The 22348-nt window shown below is 41.7% G+C and overlaps 1 long non-coding RNA gene across 1 annotated transcript in view; it reads left to right on the top strand.

Moving 5' to 3' along the window:
- Window positions 1-22348, top strand: part of LOC309544221 — a 68375-nt gene that overhangs the window by 6794 nt on the left and 39233 nt on the right. The window contains exon 2 of the long non-coding RNA XR_014224842.1: window positions 22139-22334. This is a non-coding gene — a long non-coding RNA (uncharacterized lncRNA). The remainder of the gene's footprint in view (window positions 1-22138; window positions 22335-22348) is intronic.

Here is a 22348-nt window from a genome sequence, read left to right as displayed (position 1 = left end):
ACCCCTACCCAAAGATACCCCCAAAGAAGATGTTGTGTCTGTAGCAGGCGCAGATGTAGGCGTGACACCCGTTATTATTGTCCCGACTGTCCTGACCAACCTGGTCTCTGCATCGGGGACTGTTTCCGTCGCTACCATACACTATTGGAGTTGTAGTGTAGGGTAAAGCACGACAAAGTGTAGGGCACACAAACACAGGGTCTCGAAAGATGTTCGATGGCTATCGACATTTTGAGATACCCAAGCTGGAAAATTGCAGTTCACAAAAAAAAGTGTTAAAAAAAAAATATAAAATAAGAAACCAAAAACAGTTGTCGTGTCAGTTATTTTTATGTTCTTCTACTCTTCCTACTGTACTTTTACTGTACTTTGTTTGTTTTTCATTCTTTTGTTAACCTTTTTCTCTTGCAGGCACACGTCAGCTGCCACACTGATCTTATATATTCTGACAGAAACAGCGTTTGCGCTCAGCATATATGGATACCTCTGATGGCAGCAGCTGTGGTAGGCTGATTTCACCACTGCAGTTAAAATACCTTTAAGTATACGTAGAATATTGTCATGTATACCCACCATTAAATCAATGGGTTTGGTTGTTGGGCGGTTAATGGTGTGTAATACTACACAATATTCCTGTGGTGATTTCTGTTAGGTTCTCTTTTTTTTCCTTCAGCCCACAAGCTGCATGAAAAAAAAAAAACATACACTATATGCCAAACAAGGACCAGCAATGTACTGGTACGTTGCTGGACTTTGAGTGGTTATACCAGGATGATGCCTGCAGATTTAGGCATCACCTTGGTATCGGTTTTTACAGCCAGCGGTCAGCTTACATGTAAAAGCAATCCTAGCGGATAATTGGCCACTAGACTGCTTTTACATGCAGTGGGAGGGGACTCCCCCCCCCTCCCGCCGCCTTCCGTGGTTTTTCTCTGGCTCTCCTGTTCCACCGGTTAACCCTAGAGTGCAGCCGGTGGTTCAGTTATCTAACCATAGAGCTGATTGGAGATGATAATGGCTCCAATCATCTCTATGGCCTAAGAAACCAGAAGCTACGAGCATTTCATGACTTCTGTTTCGCCAGAAATAAACAGCGCCATTGGGAAATTGGGAAAGCATCTTATCACACCAATTTTGGTGTGGTCAGATGCGTTAAGGTCAGAGGAGAGCTCTAGAGTCTAAAAGACCCCAATTTAAAAAATTACCTGTCACTACAGATTGCTATCATAGGGGATATTTTAATTCACTGTGATAACAATACAATTTATAAAAAAAAAAAAAAAAAATGAAAGGAAAGGTGTTAAAATAACATAAAAAAAAGCAAAATAAATAATAAAAAAATCAAGCCCCCCCTGTTCCCCCGTGCTTGAGCGCAAAGGCGCACGCAAGCGTTGGTCTAGTGTCATATGTAAACCGCAATTGCGGCATGCATGTAAGGTATTGCCGCGAACGCCAGGTTGAGGGCAGTCATTTTTGCAGTAGACCGCCTCTGTAAGTCTAAACCTGTAAAGACTTTTAAAGGCTTATAAAAATGTACATAGTTTGTTGCTGCTGCACAGGCGTGCGCAATTTTTAAAGCATGTCATGTTTGGCATCTATGTACTCGGCATAAGATCATCTTTTAAATTTTACCAAACAATTTGGAATTATATAGTGTATTTGTGCATTAAATTTAAAAAAAATGTATTTTTTTCACAGAAATTGCGCAAATCATGTGTTACAAAAAAATTTGCAACATCCACCATTTTATTCTATAGGGCCTCTGCTTTAAAGAAATATATAATGTTTGGGGGTTCAAAGTAATTTTCTAGTAAAAAAAAAAATATTTTTTCATGTAAACAAAAAGTCACAGAAAAGGCTTGGTTTTCAAGTGGTTAGAAGAGTGGGTGATGTGTGGCTATGATTGAGCAGAAAATGCCGGGACAGTTCAAACACCCTCCAAGTGACCCCTTTTTAAAAAGGAGACACCCAAAGCTATTTGCTGAGAGGCATATTGAGTCCATGGAGTATTTTATATTTTGCCCTAAGTTTCGGGAAGGAGACAATTTGTTTTTTTTTTTGTTTTTTTTTTTTTACACAAAAAAAAAGTTGTCACTAAATGATATATTGCTCACGCATGCCATGGGTATATGTGAAATGACACCCCAAAATACATTCTGCTGCTTCTCCTGAGTACAGGGATACCAAATGTGTCAGACTTTTTGGCAGTCTAGCCACGTACAGGACCCCGAAATCCAATCCCCACCTTCAGGCTTTCTAAGGGCGTAAATTGTTGATTTCACACCTTACTACCTATCACACTTTTGAAGGCCATGAAATGCCAAGATGGCACAAAACCCCCCCAAATGACCCCATTTTGCAAAGTAGACACTCCAAGCTATTAGCTGAGAGGCATGGTGAGTCCATGGAATAGTTTATATTTTGCCACAAGTTTCGGGAAAATTATTATTATTTTTTTTGTTTTTTTTACACAAAGTTGTCAGTAAATGATATATTGCTCACACATGCCATGGGTATATGTGGAATGACACCCCAAAATACATTCGCCTGCTTCTCTTGAGTACAGGGATACCCCATGTGTGAGACTTTTTGGCAGTCTAGCCACGTACAGGACCCCGAAACCCAATCCCCACCTTCCGGCTTTCTAAGGGCGTAAATTGTTGATCTCACTCCTTACTACCTATCACACTTTTGAAGGCCATGAAATGCCAAGACGGCACAAAACCCCCCCAAATGACCCCATTTTGCAAAGTAGACACTCCAATCTATTTGCATGGTGAGTATTTTGCAGCTCTCATTTCTTTTGGAAAATTAAGAAAAAACAAGAAAATGCATTTTTTTCCTCTTTTTTCAAATTCCAAAACTTTGTGACAAAAAGTGAGATCTGCAAAACACTCAACATGCCTCTCTGCAAATAGCTTAGAGTGTCTACTTTCCGAAAAGGGGTCATTTGGGGGGGGGGGGGGGGTTGTGCTGTCTTGGCATTTCATGGCCTCCAAAACTGTGATAGGTAGCCAGGAGTGAAATCAACAATTTACGCCCTTGGAAAGCCTGAAAGTGGGGATTGGTTTTCGGGGTCCTGTACTCGGCTAGACTGCAAAAAAGTCTCACACATGGGGTATCCCTGTACTCAGGAGAAGCAGCAGAATGTATTTTGGGGTGTCATTTCACATGACATGTGTGAGCATATATGACAACTTTGTGTAAAAAAACAAACAAAAAAATATTTATATATATATTTACCGGAACTTGTGGCAAAATATAAAATATTCCATGAACTCACCATGCCTCTCAGCAAATAGCTTGGGGTGTCTACTTGGGGGGGGTTTTGTGCTATCTTGAAATTTCAGGGCCCGTCAAAACTGTGACAGGTAGTGTGGAGGTGAAATGCACAATTTACGCCATTAGAAAACCTGAGAGTGTTGGTTGGTTTTCGGGGTCCTGTACACAGTTGGCTCCCAAAAAGGCTCACACATGTGGTATCCCTGTACACAGCAGAAGCAGCAGAATGTATTTTGGGGTGTCATTCCACATATACCCATGGCACGTGTGAGCAATTTATCTTTTAGTGACAACTTTGTGTTAAAAAAAATTAATAAAATTCAATTTTCCCGAAACTTGTGGCAAAATATAAAATATTCCATGGACTCACTATGACTCTCAGCAAATAGCTTGGGGTGTCTACATTCCAAAATGGGGTCATTTGGGGGGGTTTTGTGCTATCTTGAAATTTTAGGGCCTCCGAAACTGTGATGGGTAGTGAGGAGTAAAATCAAAAATTTGCGCCATTAGATAACCTGAAGATGGTGATTGATTTTCGGGGTCCCATACACAGCTAGGCTCCCAAAAACTTGTGGCAAAATATAAAATATTCCATGGACTCGCCATGCCTCTCAGCAAATAGCTAGGGGTATCTACTTTCTAAAATGGGGTCATTTTGGTGGGGTTTTGTGGTATCTTGACATTTCAGGGCCTCCTAAACCGTTATAGGTAGTGAGAAAATGCAATGAAAAATGTACGCCCTTTGAAATTCTAATGGTGGGGATTGTTTTTCGGGGTCCCGTATACAGCTAGGCTCCCAAAAAGTCTCACATATGTGGTATCCCTGTACTCAGGAGAAGCAGCAGAATATATTTTGGGGCGTAATTACACATATGGCATGTGTGAGCAATATATCATTTCAATGTCAACTTTGTGTAAACAAAAAAAAAAAATTTGGGTACAGCATTGCATGACCGCGCAATTGTCAGTTAAAGTCACGCAGTGCCAAGTTGAAAAAAGGGCCCTGGTCTTTGAGCAGCCAAATCCTCCGGGGCTTAAGTGGTTAAAGTATACTAAAGGCTCCAATAAAAGGCTCCAATAAGGCAGTCTAATCAAGTACCAAAATAAGTTACTATGCGATGTAGTAGCCTCATACAATGAACGAAAAACATCCTTTACCTTTCCCAAAGTAAACCAAACCCTCCTACATTTGTGTCTCATATGTTCCCCTCCCTCCTCCTTTCAGCACCTCTGTAGTTTGGAAGGCAGGTTCTCTGAAATGTGTGACACAGCAGTACCTACTCACAGGACATAGGGAATGTGTGTCACAATATTTGAGGAATTAAATGTGAGGATTTTCAAAAAGTTAATTTACAAACTTCAGGATAGTTCAGATTATTGGAGGAGGAGTAGAAATGGTTGAAACACAATGTGGAAATTAATATATCATTTTACATGTTCATAGATAAGCTTGCCCAGGTTTGTGATAGGTATACTCTAAATCTAAATAGCAATCAGATCACTTTTGGGGAAGCAATATACAGCATGCTTTACTGATTTGCTTAATAAAATACTGTATCTCCATGTGTCATAATTGCCTTCTAATGGAAAACATATGTTGAATGTACAAGAAGCATTCTGAAATTTTCACAGTAACACAGCTAAAAGACAGTTACTTTATATAGTCATAAATCAATAAAAATAACAGACATAACTCAGTTTCATGCTTATCCCAGCATGGTTGTAGAAAGCTGGGCACTGTCTCTTTTTATTGAAATATGGCTATATATAGTAAAAGAGGCCAACTACCAGGAAATGCTGAATTCCAGACCTATGCCTGATCTTCAGCTCTAAAAATGTAGAAGCCCTAGATCTCAAATAGCAGTTTCCCCTTGCCCTGGTTAACTACAATCCAAATATCAAAACCTTGTGAAAAGCCTTTACTGATAAGCTGCAGATATTCTTTAGTTCCAGAATATGCAAGATTTGCTTCAGGATTTATGTACATGGCCAAACAGCCTGCAGAACCTATGTGATGACATTCGCAGGACCCTTAACTTTAATACCGGCACTTTCGCCCCCATCCTGCCCAGGACAATTTTCAGCTTTCAGCGCTGTTGCACTTTGAATGACAATTGCATGGTCATGCAATGCTGTACCCGCATGACATTTTTATTATTTATTAGAGACAGATAAAGCTTTCTTTGGGTGGTTCTCAATCCCCACTGTGTTTTTTTTTTGCTAAAAAACAAAAAATTACCGAACATTTAAAAAAAAAAAAAAGTTTTTCGCACTTTGTTAGAAAAGTTTGTAAATCAGTAATTTTGCTCTTTACTGATGTGAACTGATGTGGCTGCACTTAAATATACATATAATCCACCATCCATATGTTTTATGATGTGGCTGCACTGATGGGCTCTGATAGGCTGCACTGATGAGGAGGCACTAATATGCAGCACTGATAGGCGGCACTGATATGTAGCACTGATAGGTAGCACTGATGGGCACTTATAGGCAGCACTGATGAGCAGGCTTTTCTGGGTACTGACTGGCATCACTGCTGGGCACTGTTGGGGCTGCACTGATAATTAGTGCCCTGATTATCTTTGCAGATCTCACCTGTGAGAAAATGCTGCTGATCGGCTTTCCTGATGCTGTCAGTGTGAGGAGAGGAAAGCCTATAACCGGCATCGCCTTGTTTACATGTGATCAGCTGTGATTAGACACAGCTGATCACATTGGTAAAGAGCCTCATCATCGACTCTTAACTGAGATCTGGGATGCGTTGTGTCCCAGGGACAAGGTGATCACTGCGCTGAGCGCCCCCGCGGTCATGCAACCTTGGGGGGAGTGGGACGATGTCATATCATGTCGTCCCAGAAAGAGAGCCACCCCGCCACTGTCATTTGTCTATATGGTGGCAGGAAGGTGGTTAATCCCTGAATGCACAGGGCCCTAAACACTGCTACCACTTAGTACAATGTTCAGTCCTGTCGAGCTGCAGCCTACTAAGCTTTTTTCTCTCTCAACCCTTTTGAGTGCCAGAGAGTTTTATCATTTTGGCGACGTCTTGGTTCTCTGCATTATACCTTTTAGCGCTTGTAGTCTACCCCAATGTAATACAGATTGTTTTTTTTTCAGGACAGACAGGTGTTGAATTTAAGAAAAAAAGTGGATACGTATATTTTTACTTTATTGGTTTTTATTGGAGGTAAATAGTAAAAGGTAAAAAAAAAATGTAATTTTCTGTGCATTTTTCCAAACGCAACATTTACATAATTTGTGCCCCCCCCCCAATATATTTACATAAAATATAATCAACAAAGTCTGCTGATTAAAATGACATCACATTAGTACGATTTTTTTCTGTAATGTAGCGTAACGGTAAAGCTCAAAGTAAAACTATGGATTTTACTTTCGAAGAGTCTTATTCCCCTGTAGATGTTAAATTGCAACAGGCGCAAGGGAGAAAAACATCTTTCGTAAATTGTTAGTGTTGACAAAGGCACAGATTAGCATGATGACAGCTTCTTCACAAATATGTTATTGCTTAAAATTTGAATGACATTAATACCTTCCCGTCACCACCTCCCGACCCTTTAAGAGGTTCTAAATGCCGGAAGGCAGAGACGGCCATTCCAATCATATGACCACTGTGATTGGCTGTCACAACAGTCACATGATTGGAAAGCTTTCCAGTACCCACCGGTTACCATGCTGGGATGCCTATATGCAGCCACTCAATGTTAAAACCAAGAGGCCACATATATGCGTAGGGCCAAATTAAAAGAGCACTTTGCCTAGGTATACCATTTTGGACCCTCTGAGGATAATGGGTTGTAATGGAACTTCTATCTCAGGCTCTGGTGCTCTATGAAATCAAAAGACCCCTTATTTTTTTTCTATCTGCTTTAGTCCTGGGTGCTGTTTTATAATAGTGCAGGGACAGCAGCTTTTTGTCCCAGCACTGTTTTTAAATGGCACCCGTACTCAGCAGCTCCTTCAGGCTTATGTCAGCACGTCTTCTACAGATTGCTCCGCATTGTGTTTGCATCGGGAGTGTAGTGGCGTCACAAGGGGAATTTCCTGTCAGTATGAAGGCCTCCAGAGCTGTTGCTAAATATTGTAAATATACAATGTTCACACATATATGTAGCACCCTCCTAGATAGGTGCTAGGTAAAAGCCTAGTTTTTGGCTCTGCCTGCTTATCAGGAGAGTCTGATTGTTAGTTTTGCCTGTTGCATGTGTCCAAGTGTGATTCACTTGGTCTGAGGGAGTGCCCCCACTGTATCCAATAGGGGAGCCTGTTGGACAGTGGAGGAAACCCAGCCAGTGACACACAGGCTTTTGTGACCGTCCCAGTGGGAGGACACAACGCAGTGCATCCTGGGATTGACCATAACAGCCAAGGGCACATGAGGCAGGGTGTCTTTGGGTGGGAAGCCAGGTCCCAGGAGGAGGATGACGGCTGTCTCTCCTCCTGTCAGAGAGGAATGTGGTCACAGGCAGTCAGCCTAGTGAGCCAGGTGTGAGGCTAAGCCAGAGAAGTCCAGAGGAAACTGACAGTGGAGCTGAAGGCAGAGCTACCTGTGGAAAAACAGTGTCCGTGAGTACCAGGGAGCTTGCCAGGGGTCTGCCCAGGAAGGGGACCACTCCAGTGGGGTCAGTTGACAGAAGGTCAGCGCACACAGTCAGTGAGAAAGGGGGTGCCAAGTTAGACCCTGAAGAGTAAACTATTGGATAGTTCACCTTTCAAAACTTCACTTCAGTGGCATGGTGAAGCAGCGGCCTTGCTGCATCATTCAATGCAGATAGAAGTCCTCAAGATTGTGCATAGATGTCAAGTTGGAGTATCCCACTCATCCCTTCTCCCATCCAAGTTAAAATAAATACAAAAAAACAAATCCCCTGGACTGTTTATTGACTGAGCCAAGTGTTAAAGTGTCAAGATTTGAAAGACTGTTGCTATGGGTAACCCAGGGGAATCCACTTTAAGCAACGCCCATGGGGGCAGTGCTACATATATACAATAAAATTATACATACAACAATGAGGTTGGATGATCTGGATGAAATTTGCATTCACTGCGCACACAGCAAATGCTAATGCAAGAGATCTTAACCACCTCCTGCCTTTTAGTAATTTGTCAAAGGCCAAATATGTCAAATCGTTTTGTAAAATTGTTACACAAAGGTTATAAAAATAATAGCAGCGGTATTAACATCTACGGTAGATATTCTTCTGTTATAGTTTTGATGTTAAAGACTTACAGCAAGTGAATGGCAGTCAGGCAAGCAAGAGTGAAGTATGGACATACAGTAAAATAAACCTAGTACCAAGATTTCATCTAAGAGTAATCTTAATACTACAGTCACACCAAGCAGAAACCATTCAAAAACACTGAGTAGAATTATGAATGAATCAATGAATACCTTGTGTAGAAACGTGCAAAAACAAGTTTCCAGAAGACATAGGGAGGGGAGTGTTTTCCAAAAGCTCTGTTGATTGCGCCCAGCCTAAACCTTGGGTAATACATCATTTAATACATATGTAGTGTTAACAATTTAAATAAGACTTTGTGAAATGCAAAATGAATATTCCCGTCTTTCCTTTGACAAGGAGTTGACTCATTTGTTGTGACAAATCCCATTTGCCCAGTACTTCACTGGTTTATACTCCAGCTCTTCAGATTGAACCCAATGTTCTTATACACTGTACAAATTATAAAACGCAACACTTTTGTTTTTGCCCCTATTTTTTATGAGCAGAACTCAAAGATCAAGACTTTTTCTATGTACACAAAAGGCCTACTTCTCTCAAATATTGTTCACAAATCTGTCTAAATCTGTGTTAGTGAGCACTTCTCCTTTGCCGAGATAATCCATCCACCTCACAGGTGTGGCATATCAACATATTGATTAGACAGCATGAATATTGCACAGGTGTGCCTTAGGTTGGCCACAATAAAAGGCCACTCTAAAATGTGCAGTTTTATCACACAGCACAATGCCACAGATGTAGCAAGTTTTGAGGGAGCGTGCAATTGGCATGCTGACTGCAGGAATGCCCACCAGAGCTGCTGCCCGTGAATTGAATGTTAATTTCTCTACCATAAGTCGTCTCCAAAGGCGTTTCAGAGAATTTGGCAGTACATCCAACCGGCCTCACAACTGCAAACCACGTGTAACCACACCAGCCCAGGACCTCCACATTTAGCATCTTCACCTCCAAGATCGTCTGAGACCAGACACCCGGACAGCTGCTGCAACAATCGGTTTGCAAAACGAAAGAATTTCTTCACAAACTGTCTGAAACCATCTCAGGGGAGCTCATCTGCATGCTCGTCGTCCTCATCGGGTCTCGACCTGACTGCAGTTCATCGTCGTAACCGACTTGAGTGGGCAAATGCTCATATTTGATGGTGTCTGGCACTTTGGCGAGGTGTTCCCTTCATGGACAAATCCCGGTTTTCTTAGATGTTTGAGTTCAGCTCATGAGAAATGGGGGCAAAATTAAGTGTTGCTTTTTTAAAATTTATTCAGTATAGATTAGTGGTCTATTCTACCACAGCTATATACCACCACAGCTACGATCTTCTGATGCTGAGGGGGTTAATAGAAGCGGCTCCACCTGTCACAGACACTCATCAAAAGTGCTGACTATACCTGCCTTTTCTGATCCCCCTTAAGTCACAGAAGCCGTACGATTAGTTCCTGCAATAAAAAGCGCTCAATGAATGGAGGACAGGTGGATAAATGAAATGTCTGCCTCTTCTCTTTTTAGAGCACTTTTCATTGCAGGAATTGAACTACCTTTTCTGGTGCTGATTTAAAATAAATAAATCACTACTAGACTGGATTGGTACTAGCATGTTTCCTGCCAAACCGCCCATGGAAAATTCAAACCCAGCTTAAAGGTAATGGTAGAAGCTTTTTTATCTTAATGCATTCTGTGCATTAAAGGGGTTTTAAAGGTTCGGATTTTTATAAATAAAAATACCAAACATGTTATACGTACCTGCTCTGTGCAAGGGTTTTGCACAGAGCAACCCAGATCCTCCTCTTCTGGGGTGCCCCCGCAGCGCTCCTGGCTCCTCCTCCTCCCCTACGGAAAGCCGCTTCCCATGGGGGCACCCGTGCGGGCACATTCCACAGTCCTGCTGCTGCGTCCATTGACACAGACAGCGCAAATTGGCTCCCATGTCACTGGATTTAATTGACAGCAGCAGGAGGCAATGGCTCCTGCTGCTATCAATCGGTCCAATGAGATGAGAGCCAGCAGCTGGAGCTGCTGGGCTCGTGCATGGCGCTGGAACGTATGGGTTCAGGTAAGGAAAAAAGGAGGAGGGGGGGTACTGCAGCAAAGAAGGTTTTTCGCCTTCATGCATAGAATGCATGAAGGTGAAAAACTTTGAGACTTTACAATCCCTTTAGGACAAAAAAACCTTCTGTGTGCAGTAGCCCTCCTCAGCCCCTCTAATATTTACCTGAGCCCCATCTCAATCCAGGAATGTTGCATGAGAGACTCAGCTGTCCGGGACTCCCCCTCTTGATTGGCTGAGGCAAAGCAGTGGGCGCCATTGGCTCCTGCTGCTGTCAAAGTCCGTTAGGCTAATGAGGAGGGGGTGGGGCCGAGCCACGGCACCCTGTCTGAATGGAGGCTATGGGGGCTCGGGTGCCCCATAGCAAGCTACTTGCTGTGGGGGCACTCAGCAAGAGGGAGTGGTCAGAAGCGCAAGCGGGGGACCCGAGAAGAGGAGGATCGGGCCTGCTCTGTGCAAAACCAACTGTACAGAGCAGGTAAGTATAACATGTTTGTTATTAAAAAAGACTTTAGTATCACTTTAAGAGTTAGAAACATAAGCTTCAAAGTGTTGTGCTCATAAGGCAGTGGTTTAAAGTACCGTATATATTACAGAATTATTATAAGGGAAAATGCAGTCCAGATCAACAAATACAAATCGAAAGAAAGAGAAATTCCAAACCTCCTAACCCCTATATCTCACACATCAAGTGTTATACCTACAATGCAAAGTTCATGATGCAAAAAACATGCTGGGAGCTAACCAGATTGCCAGTATTTCCTCAGTACATAATTACATGTAAATAAACATGATTCTATATTTTAATGTAATTTCCCTCTGACCTTTTCCTTATAGCTTCACCTTTATTTTTTTTTTTTTCTCTTGTAATTGCCACCTGTAATCTTGCTTTAGTATGTGATGTTTTACTTTGAGTTTTGTATATTTTCTTTATTGCTTCTTGATTACTCTTTCCATTGAATATTCTGATATACTGGGGTTAATTGACTAAAGTCAAATAGGGTGTTCACCTTGCAGGGGAAGTTGCACTTTGCAAGGGAATTAGCCCAGGAGTTTGGTGAATGTGGTGCAATTTCAATTTGAAAAAAAAAAAAAAAATAGCCAATCATGTGAAAATAACATTTTAAAAAATGCTTGCTTTGCTTGCACATGAGTGGATAAGAGAAGTCAACAGAACGTTACAACGTTCACTAAGCTTTAGGGAAAATAATGCTTGCAAAGTGCAACTTCCCTTGCAAAGTGAGCAATCTATTGGCTTTAGTAAATCAACACCCTTATGTATTATTTCTTATACTTTCTTTGTCTACATTGTTCATCTTAACCTTTTAAAAAGCATATTGAATTCTAAATTATATTGAAACCTAGAGGAAGTATTTTAGGCTTTTTTAGTTTAACCTTCTGAACTTTTTACCTTTCATTCTGACAGGCTGTGCTATACTGGAAAAAGCTTTGCTTTGCCATAGTGACAGACAGCATACCTTTGCAGTTCTATTACATGCTTTAACCTTTGCTCGGGATCTGATTGGCTTTGAGTCCTGCTTACTTCCATCCAGTGGTGAAGAACTAAATACATTGGGGTTGATTTAATTCTGGCAAATAGGCTTTTCGCTTTGCAAAAGAATTGCCACTGCCAGCCATGGGCAAGGAAAAAAATAAATAAAAAAATTATAGACTGAAGAGACAGCTTACCTGCTTTGTGCTGGACAAAAATTGCCAGCAACTACTTACCTTCCATAGATTTTTAACCACTTGCCTACTGGGCACTTAAACCCCCTTCCTGCCCAGGCCAATTCTCAGCTTTTAGCGCTGTCGCACTTTGAATGACAATTGCGCGGTCATGCAACACTGTACCCAAATGAAATTTTTATCATTTTTTTTAAAACAAATAGAGCTTTCTTTTGGTGGTATTTAATCACCACTGGGGTTTTTATTTTGTGCTGAACAAACAAAAAAATACCGAAAATTTGGAAAAAAAAACAAAACAAAACAGTTTTTATAGTTTGTTATAAAATTTAGCAAACAGGTAATTCTTCTCCTTCATTGATGTGCGCTGATGAGGCGGCACTGGTAGGCTGCACTGTTGGGCACTGATAGGCTGCACTGATGGGCACTTATAGGCTCTAATAGGCTGCACTGGTGGGCACTGATAAGGCGGCACTGATGGGCACTGATGAGGTGGCACTGATGGGTGGCACTGATGGGCACTGATGGGCAGCACTGGAGGGCATTGGTAGGTAGCGCTGAAGGGCACTAATAGGCGGCACTCATGGTCACTGATGGGCACTGATGGGTGGCACTGATGGGCAATGATAGGCACTGGTAGGTGACACTTATGATGGGGCACTGATAGGTGGCACTGGTAGGTGGCCCTGGTGGGCACTGGTAGGTAGCACTAGTGGGCACTGGCAGATGGCACTGGTAGGTGGCGCTGGTGGGCACTGGTAGGCACTGGTGGGCACTGGCCTTCCCATACACCTGGGCAAAAGAAAAACTAAAATATTTAGGGATATATATAACACCACAAACTGGAAAACTATATCAAGCTAATTATATACCTTTATTGAATGAAATAAAAATAGACATAAGAAGGAAATCAAATAATCAAATTTCATGGGTCGGAAGAATAAACGTTGTTAAGATGTTTATGTTACCAAAGATCTTGTATACCTTTTCTCTATTGCCAATAAACATTCCCGCAACTTTTTTAAGAGCCCATTCACACTGCCGCGACTTGTTAGGCGACTTGTTAGCCTGACAAGTCGCGGTATGTCGCGGTCCATTGAGTATTACAGGACCCGTTCTAATAGGAGCGACACAAGTCGCTCCGACTTAGAAAAAGGGTCCTGTACTACTTTGGGGCGACCTCGGAGCGACTTGCATAGACTTCCATTATGTGAAGTCCCTGCAAGTCGCGCCAAAGTCGCGGTGCACAACGGTGCACGCAACTTCACAGGTCGCCCCCCGAAGTCGTGGCGCTTCAGTGTGAACCGGCACTTAGAGTAATAAAAACTTTATTAACAAAATACATATGGCAGCGGAAAAAACCCAGAGTGCAATATAAGATTCTCACAAGAGGTAAAACACAAGGAGGATTAGCAACCCCAGATATAGAAAGGTATTATAAGGTGGTAATTATCACACGAATTATTGATTGGACAAAATAGAAACGGAGAAAAGATGGGTGGAGATAGAATGTGCACAAAATAATACTCACTTACACAAAACAATATGGATACCACCAAAATATAGGGAATCACAAGGAGCACATGAATTAACAAAGGTAGTCTATACAATATGGGATAGGATTAATAAACAATTGAAATGGGAATATAACTCACCAATGATATCACTAAATGGCACTAAATACTTCCCACCAGGGAACGAGGAAAAATGTGGAAAATGGATAGGAAACACTCAATTAAAGGATGTACTTCACAAAGGTCACATTAAAACACTTCAAATTTTAAAACAAAATAATAAAAATATGAAATTAGATGAATGGAAATATCTCCAGCTGAGCCATTTTGTAAAGTCATTGCCACAGCCGATTAGATCAGAAAAAAATCTCAATACCATCGAGAGGTTAAGTTATACCTCCACCCAAAAACATGGAGTGTCACAAATATATAAAATGCTGACAGAGTGGCACAGCTTGGAGAACCCTCCATTCATGGTAAAATGGGAGAAAGAAATAGGGGCACAATTGTTAAAACAGGAATCGGATGTTGTACTGAAGGCGGTAGGATCCTTAGCCATAGATGTGAGTACAACAGAACTAAATTACAAATGTTTGTCAAGATGGTATATCACACCAGAATTAATAAATAAATATTAAACAGACAAGACAGATAAATGTTGGCGGGAATGCGGTAATACCGGAACAATGTACCACATGTTCTGGGATTGCCCAAAAATAAGAGAATTTTGGACAAAAGTCTGACAATTGACCGGGGAAATCACAGGAATAAAAATACCAAACGACCCATGGGTATGCTTATTTCACAAAACAACAACGTCATTAAAAAAATATAAAATGACATTGGTCCCAACCCTAATAAACGCAGCAAAGGGAATAATACCAAAAAAGTGGAGAGAAGTAGACAGCCCAAAATTAAAGGAATAGTGTAATAAGATAAATAATACCTTTAATATGGAATATATCTGTAATTCGCAAGAGGAGATTCCAATAAACATGAAATAAAAATGGGGAAAATGGATAGAATTTAAAAAATCTATTAAATATACTGAAATAAATGACTAAACATTACTGCTTTGGGGAAATATAGGAGGAAGAAAGCTATGGGCAGAAAGGGGAGGGAGTTCTGGGGGGGGGGGGGGGTGTCGGTAAGGGGTAGAAAAGGGGAAAAGTATTATAAGTTTATAGTTATTGAATATTGATTTTTTTGTTATAAATCTATGTGTATATGTGTAATTCCACTTTTGGAATTTCTTTTGTAAAATTTATATGCAAATAAAAATAAAAAAAAAGGACCTAGCATTAGATACTTTATGTTAAAGTGACACTAAATTCTGTCTTTAAAAAAAAAAAATCTATTCAAGTATTTATTTTAACACAAAAACCGCAGATGACCGCAGCTAGCATTCGCTGCTCGTTCCAAACAAACTGAAGTTAAGCGGAAAAGGAGAGTTTTGGGAACTCATAGACATTACAAAGTATAATACAGTAAGGAACAAATAAAATAAAAATAAGATTACAGGACTATTAAAGTAGAACTATAGGCAAAACTATTTCTTCATTTTGGATAGAGTAGGGGAGGGTTATAACCCCTGTCAGACGTGAGGTTTTATTTTTTTTGCCAACTGTGTCCCATTGTGAATATTTCCCTTCACTTCCTGTCCCATAGCCAAACAGGAAGTAAGAATAAATCCTTGCAAATTAAGGGAATTCCTTGGGGACCCCCAGGTCACCTGAACTAGTGTCCCCATTGGAAGATAGCCACTTTATTACTTTTTCTGGGGACAACCCAAAATTTGTGAAATTCATGTCAGGCTTTATTTGCTCTCTGTGTTCCTGCTGGGAAGATTCACCCTTTATATTAGTCAATGTTTATAGTTTTCTTGGCCACTTGTTACTGTGACGAATTCTAAGAGGGTCCTTCACCTCACTTTGGAGACCTATATGAAACCCCTTCATGCTGACAGTACACTGGGCTGGGCTTTTTGCCATGGGGCTGCATATTTGTGTACCTCCCTTTGTGCTGGGAGAGCCCCGGGTCCCGGTCCCGTTCTAATGATTTTTTTTTTAAAATTTACATCAGTGTCAGTAAGTGTCGGTGTGTTTTTAGGTAGGATTTAAAAAAAAAGCAAAATGCGCACATTCTGGGCTACAGGTACAAACAACAACTAATATATACATATGTGGTATCGCGCCGATCGCCAGGAGCAGGAGAATATATTTTGGGTTGTTCTTTGGTGGTGGGTTATGGTAGTAGCAAGAAATATACAGTTACATTTTAAACAAATTATTTTTTTTTTTTACTAATTTGGGCCAGCTTTCCTTTGGTAATAAAAAAAATAATCAGAAGATACCCATTACCATTAACCTCCAAATGAAAGCCCAATTTGCCTTGAAAAAAACAACGTATAATTCACCTGGATGCACAAAGTAATTGTGATGATATGTATGGTTTTACTAACATGTCAAAATGCCAAAATTGGGCTTAGGCATTTAGATTTGTTTTACTATTAGGCGTGAAGGGGTTAACTACTTTAACCTTTAACCCCCGTGCTATAGCCAATATACAGCTACTGCTTGGCTGTCCAGTTCTGGGTGGGTGTCCCTGGACATCCTTTTGAGAATATGTTTCCCATGCACCACCCGGGGGTGTGCATTGGGTAGTGTCTGTCAGGGCCGGACTGACCATAGGGCAGAGCGGGCACATGCCAGGTGGGCCGACCTCCGGGCGCATGTAATTTTGTGTGCCAGTCCCAGTGTCCCTCCCTCCGAGTCCCGTCCCGAGCTGGCCTCTCCGCGGCCGGCCGGCCGCATTACCGCATATTCTTCTGGACGGCAGGCGCAGCCATCGCCACCCAGCGTAGTTAAGCCCAGGACTGGAGGTCTGTGATTGTTGTGTCTCTTTGGATACAGCGGATCACAGTAGGAGTAAAGGGCCAATCACAGCAGCCCTTTACTCTGTGATCAGCTGGTCACATGAAAACAGACTTGCTAGTTATTGGCTCTTCTTTCCTCACACAGAGACAGTGTGTGAGGAATGGAGAGCCGATTTATCAGGGCACAGTGAGTATAGCATTTACACTGATAATCAGAGCACTGATCCTGAGTGCCCTGATTATCAATGCAGCCCCATACATGCCCATCAGTGCAGCGTATCAGTGCCCATCAGTGCTGCCTTACAGTGTAGCCTCTTCAGTGCCTCCTCAACAGTGCCGCCCCATCAGTCTCCATCAGAGCAGCCTCATCAGTGTCCATCAGTGCAGCCTCATCAGTGTCTATCAGTGCCCATCAGAGCAGCCTCAACAGTGTCCATCAGTGCAGCCTTATCAGTGTCCATTATTGCAGGCTCATCAGTGCAGCCTCATCAGTGCCCATCAGTGCAGACTCATCAGTGTCTACCAGTGCCCATTAGTGCAGCCTCATCAGTGTCCATCAGTGCAGCCTCATCAGTGCCACCTCATCAGTGCAGCCTCGCCACTGCCACCTCATCATTGCCCATCAGTGCAGCTTATCAGTCCCCATCAGTGCTGCCTCATCGGTCCCCATCAGAACTGCCTTAAAAGTGGTCGTCAGTGCAACCTCATCAGTTCCCATCAGTGCAGCCTCAACAGTGCCCCTCATTGAAGAAAAAAAATTACTTATTTGCAAAATTTTAACAAAAGCAAACTAAGAAAACTTTTTTTTCCAAAATTTTTCGTTTTTATTTTCATTTATTTAGCAAAAATTAAAAACCTCAGTGGTGATTAAGTACTAAAAGAAAGCTCTGTCTCAATGATAAAAATGTATGATGGGTACAGTGGTGAATGACCGAGCAATTGTCATTCAGTGCTGAAAGCTGAAAATTGGCCTGGGAAGGAAGGGGTTGAAAGTTTTGAGGTGGATAAGCAAATTATCCTTAAAATTAAGTTGAAGCTTTCTCAGCAGATCCCTTTGGATATTTCTTTGGAAATTTCTAGGGGTTATTTGAGCAGTGAACGGTGGTAGATCGATTTCCCACCTGATAGTGTTTGTGTAGTTCTGGTCCCATTGTTACTCAGTAAAATGTACTACATTGACCATCACTTTAGTAGGGCATTCCTACCACTGACCACCAATGTATAGGTTCACTTATACTACAGACAAACAATGTAAGGGCTCTTTCACACGGAGCGGACCGCATTGCGATCCGCTCCGGCCCTTTTTTTTCACAGAGCGGATGACACTTGTGTCATCCGCTCCGTATGTCCGCATATCATCCCATCAGTTTGCGGATGATATACGGACATAATGTATGTCTATGGGCATTGCGGATGTCAGTCGATGACACCGCTGACATCTGATTTTGCATCCGTTCCATTTTTCAAACGGAACAAAAATAGGGTTCTGTTCCGTTCCAAAAAACGGAACAGAACTGAAAGGATGAAAATCGGATGTCAGCGGATGGTCATCCGCTGACATCCGCAATGCCATTGACATGCATTATGTCCGTAAATCATCCGCAAAAAAATAGGATGATTTATGGACATGCGGAATGCCCGTGTGAAAGGGCCCTAAGGGGGAATCTTGCTGACGATCAAAGTAACAGGGCAATCCTACAGTATAACAGGTCAGTAAAAAACCTCTACTAATAACCAATGTAAAAGGATTCTTTTTCTCAGAATTCCAAAATTGGTGTGTGCTGTTATTACCACTGACATGGAAGGGCACATTATCACTGACAACCAATGTAAAAGTGCATTTCCCCGCTGACCATCAATATAAATGGGTACTCCATTACCACTAAGGCTGGATTCAAACCTATGCATGTTGCTTTTCAGCGTTTCTGTAGTGCTTTTTGCTGTGCTTTCCACAGGTTTTTACCGCAGTTTTACTGTGATTTGCCTTTTTTATGTTTTTTTTTCTTTTGGAAAATTTGTTGTGGGGCAGATTTAAAAACGCAAATAGCGGTAAAAACGCATTAAAAGTGCAATACTTGCATTTTGGATGCGGGTCCATTGAGGACTATTACATGCAAAACACTGCATTTTGCAGGAAAAAAAGTCCCTGACCCTTTCCAAAAACGCAAAGGCACAAAAATGCATTGATGTGAATGTGTTCCATGGGAACCCATGTTAAAAAATTGAAATGCATTTCCGCAATAAGCAAAAAGCATGAAAAAAGGCATTAGTGTGAATGGAGCCTAAGGTAAGGGGCATTTTTCCAATGACCACAAATGTAATGGGACATTGCAATTTTCAATGGCATGTTGCTGTATAGTGGAAAAGTGTTTTAACCCCTTGCCGACCGCCGCACGACTATATACTGCGGCGGTCAGCCCCTCCTAGGCAAAGTGACGTACCGGTACGTCGCTTACCCACGAGCCTCTAGAGGGCGAGTGCGCGCCGCCGGAGGAGCGCTCCCGCCCCCGCTTGTTCCCTGACATCCCCGCGCGAGTGTCCGCCGGCCACTCGCGATCTCCCGCTGGAGAGGGAGAAAGGCAGGCGGCTGATGTAAATACAGCCGCCTGTCTTTCTCCGTGATGTAACTGCAGAGACTGTACGATCCTGCTATGTAGGATCGTATGTCTCTGTAGTTACATCACTAGCCACGCCCCCCCACAGTTAGAATCACGCCCCTAGGGATACATTTAACCCACTGTTTACCAATAAAGTTAACCCCTTCCCTGCCAGTGTCATTTTTACAGTAACAGTGCATATGTATAGCACTGATTACTGTAGTAATGTCACTGGTACCCCCCAAAAGTGTCAAAAATGTGAGTCAAGGGTCCGATCTGTCCGCCGCAATGTCGCAGTCCCGCAAAAAAAAATAAAAAATCGCAGATCGCCATTACTAGTTAAAAAAAAAAACAATACAAATGACAGAAATCTTTCCCGTAGTTAGTAAACGCAATAACTTTTGCGCAAACCAATCAAAATACGCTTATTGCGATTTTTTTTACCAAAGATATGTAGCAGAAAACAAATTGGCCTAAAATGTTAAAAAAATTTAGATTTTTACATTTTTTGGGGGGGGAATTTCATATAAAAAAATGTGAAAAATATTGTTATTTTTCAAAATTGTCGCTATTTTTTTGTTTATAGCGCAAAAAGTAAAAATCACACAAGTGATTAAATACCACCAAAAGAAAGCTCTGTTTGTGGGAAAAAAAAGGACGTCAATTTCATTTGGGTACATTGTCGCATGACCGCGCAATTGTCCATTAAAATCACGCAGTGCCGAATCGCAAAGTAGGCCCTGGTCATTGAGCAGCCAAATGCTCCGGGGCTTAAGTGCTTAAAATTATCCTCTTGGGGTGTAAAATGTGTGGAATATTTCATATTTCTTTTTTTCTTATATCTACAACTTAATCACTTATCATGCTCATAAACTGTGAGTTGTAGCCATATTTTTACCAGGAGTTCCTTGAGACACAAGTGTTCTTCTAAAGAATAAAGGATGAAAAAAATCTGCTCTATTCTATCCATTAATTTTCCTGTGACCTGTACAATGTATACTGTACTGTATATCCAGACAATCTATTGTAAACACAGTATTTCTAAATGCACAAGTAAATGTACCTAAATATTAGAAACAAGAATACAGAATTATAAATGTTTGATACAGTAAGTAATTTTAGCTGTCCTGAACCTGGTGAAATAAAAAGTAGTAGAATGCACTATTTTTTATGTGAAACTTCATACAGTATCTCACAAAAGTGAGTACACCCCTCACATTTTTGTAAATATGTTATTATATTTTTTCATGTGACAACACTGAAGAACTTACACTTTGCTATGTAAAGTAGTGAGTGTACAGCTTTTATAACAGTGTAGATTTGCTGTTCCCTCAAAATAACTCACACACAGCCATTAATGTTTAAACCACTGGCAACAAATGTGAGCACACCCTTAAGTGAAAATGTCCAATTTGGGCCCAAAGTGTCAATATTTTTTGGCCACCAATATTTTCCAGCACTGCCTTTACCCTCTTGGGCATGGAGTTCACCAGAGCTTCTTCCACTCCTCCATGACGACATCCCGGAGCTGATGGATGTTGATGGAGGACCTTGCGCTCCTCAGACTTCAATTTGAGGATGACCCACAGATGCTCAATAGGGTTTAGGTCTGGAGACATGCTTGGCCAGTCCATCACCTTTACCCTCAGCTTCTTTAGCAAGGCAGTGGTCATCTTAGAGGTGTGTTTGGGGTCGTTATGTTGCAATACTGCCCTGTGGCATAGTCTCTGAAGGGAGGGGATCATTCTCTGCTTCAGTATGTCACAGTACATGTTGGCATTCATGGTTCCCTCAATGAACTGTAGCTCCGCAGTGCCGGCAGCACTCATGCAGCCCTAGACCATGACACTCCCACCCCCATGCTTGACTGTAAGCAGGACACACTTGCCCTTGTACTCCTCACCTGGTTGCCGCCACAGACGCTTGACACCATCTGAACCAAATAAATTTATCTTGGTCTCATCAGACTACAGGACATGGTTCCAGTAATCCATGTCCTTAGTCTGCTTGTCTTCAGCAAACTGTTTACGGGCTTTCTTGTGCATCATCTTTAGAAGAGGCTTCCTTCTGGCATGACAGCCATGCAGACCAATTTGAAGCAGTGTGCGGCGTATGGTCTGAGCACTGAAAGGCTGACCACCCACCCCTTCAACCTCTGCAGCAATGCTGGCAGCACTCATACGTCTATTTCCCAAAGACAACCTCTGGATATGACGCTGAGCACATCCACTCAACTTCTTTGGTCGACCATTGCGAGGCCTGTTCTGAGTGGAACCTGTCCTGTTAAACCACAGTATGGTTTTGGCAACTGTGCTGCTGCTCAGTTTCAGGGTGTTGGCAATCTTCTTTATAGTCTAGGCCATCTTTATGTAGAGCAACAATTCTTTTTTCAGATCCTCAGAGTTCTTTGCCATGAGGTGCCATGTTGAAATTCCAGTGACCAGTATTAGAGAGTGAGAACGATAACACCAAATCTAACACACCTTCTCCCCATTCACTCCTAAGACCTTGTAACACTAATGAGTCACATGACACCGGGGAGGGAAAATGGCTAATTGGGCCCAATTTGGACATTTTCACTTAGGGGTGTACTCACTTTTGTTGCCAGTGGTTTAGACATTAATGGCTGTGTGTTGAGTTATTTTGAGGGGACAGCAAATTTACACTGTTATACAAGCTATATACTAACTACTTTACATTGTAGCAAAGTGTCATTTCTTCAGTGTTGTCACATGAAAAGATAAAATATTTACAATAATGTGAGGGGTGTACTCACTTTTGTGAGATACTGTATATTTATACTAATACAACATATTTGCTAGGTTACGGTTTTTACAGTAAAATGTAACTGAAGGTAATAACTGTGTTTATATAATGCATTACAGCTTTACAGATACGTGGACACTGGCAATAATAATGAGCTCCATGCCAAAAAAATCCTGGGAAAACAATGATGAGGAGCCAAGCCAAGAACAAATAGACATTCTTGAAAGTAATTTCAATAAAGTGAGCAAACAGCCTGACAAGTGTTTGATAATGGTGATTGCTGCTGAAGCTGGGCTCTCAGAGGGAGCTACAGAGGTGAGCAAATTTAT

The sequence above is a fragment of the Pelophylax lessonae genome, assembly GCF_965119305.1.
Source record: "Pelophylax lessonae genome assembly, chromosome: 1".
NCBI classification, from domain to species: Eukaryota; Metazoa; Chordata; class Amphibia; order Anura; family Ranidae; genus Pelophylax; species Pelophylax lessonae.
This window is presented reverse-complemented; position numbering and strand designations above follow the sequence as displayed.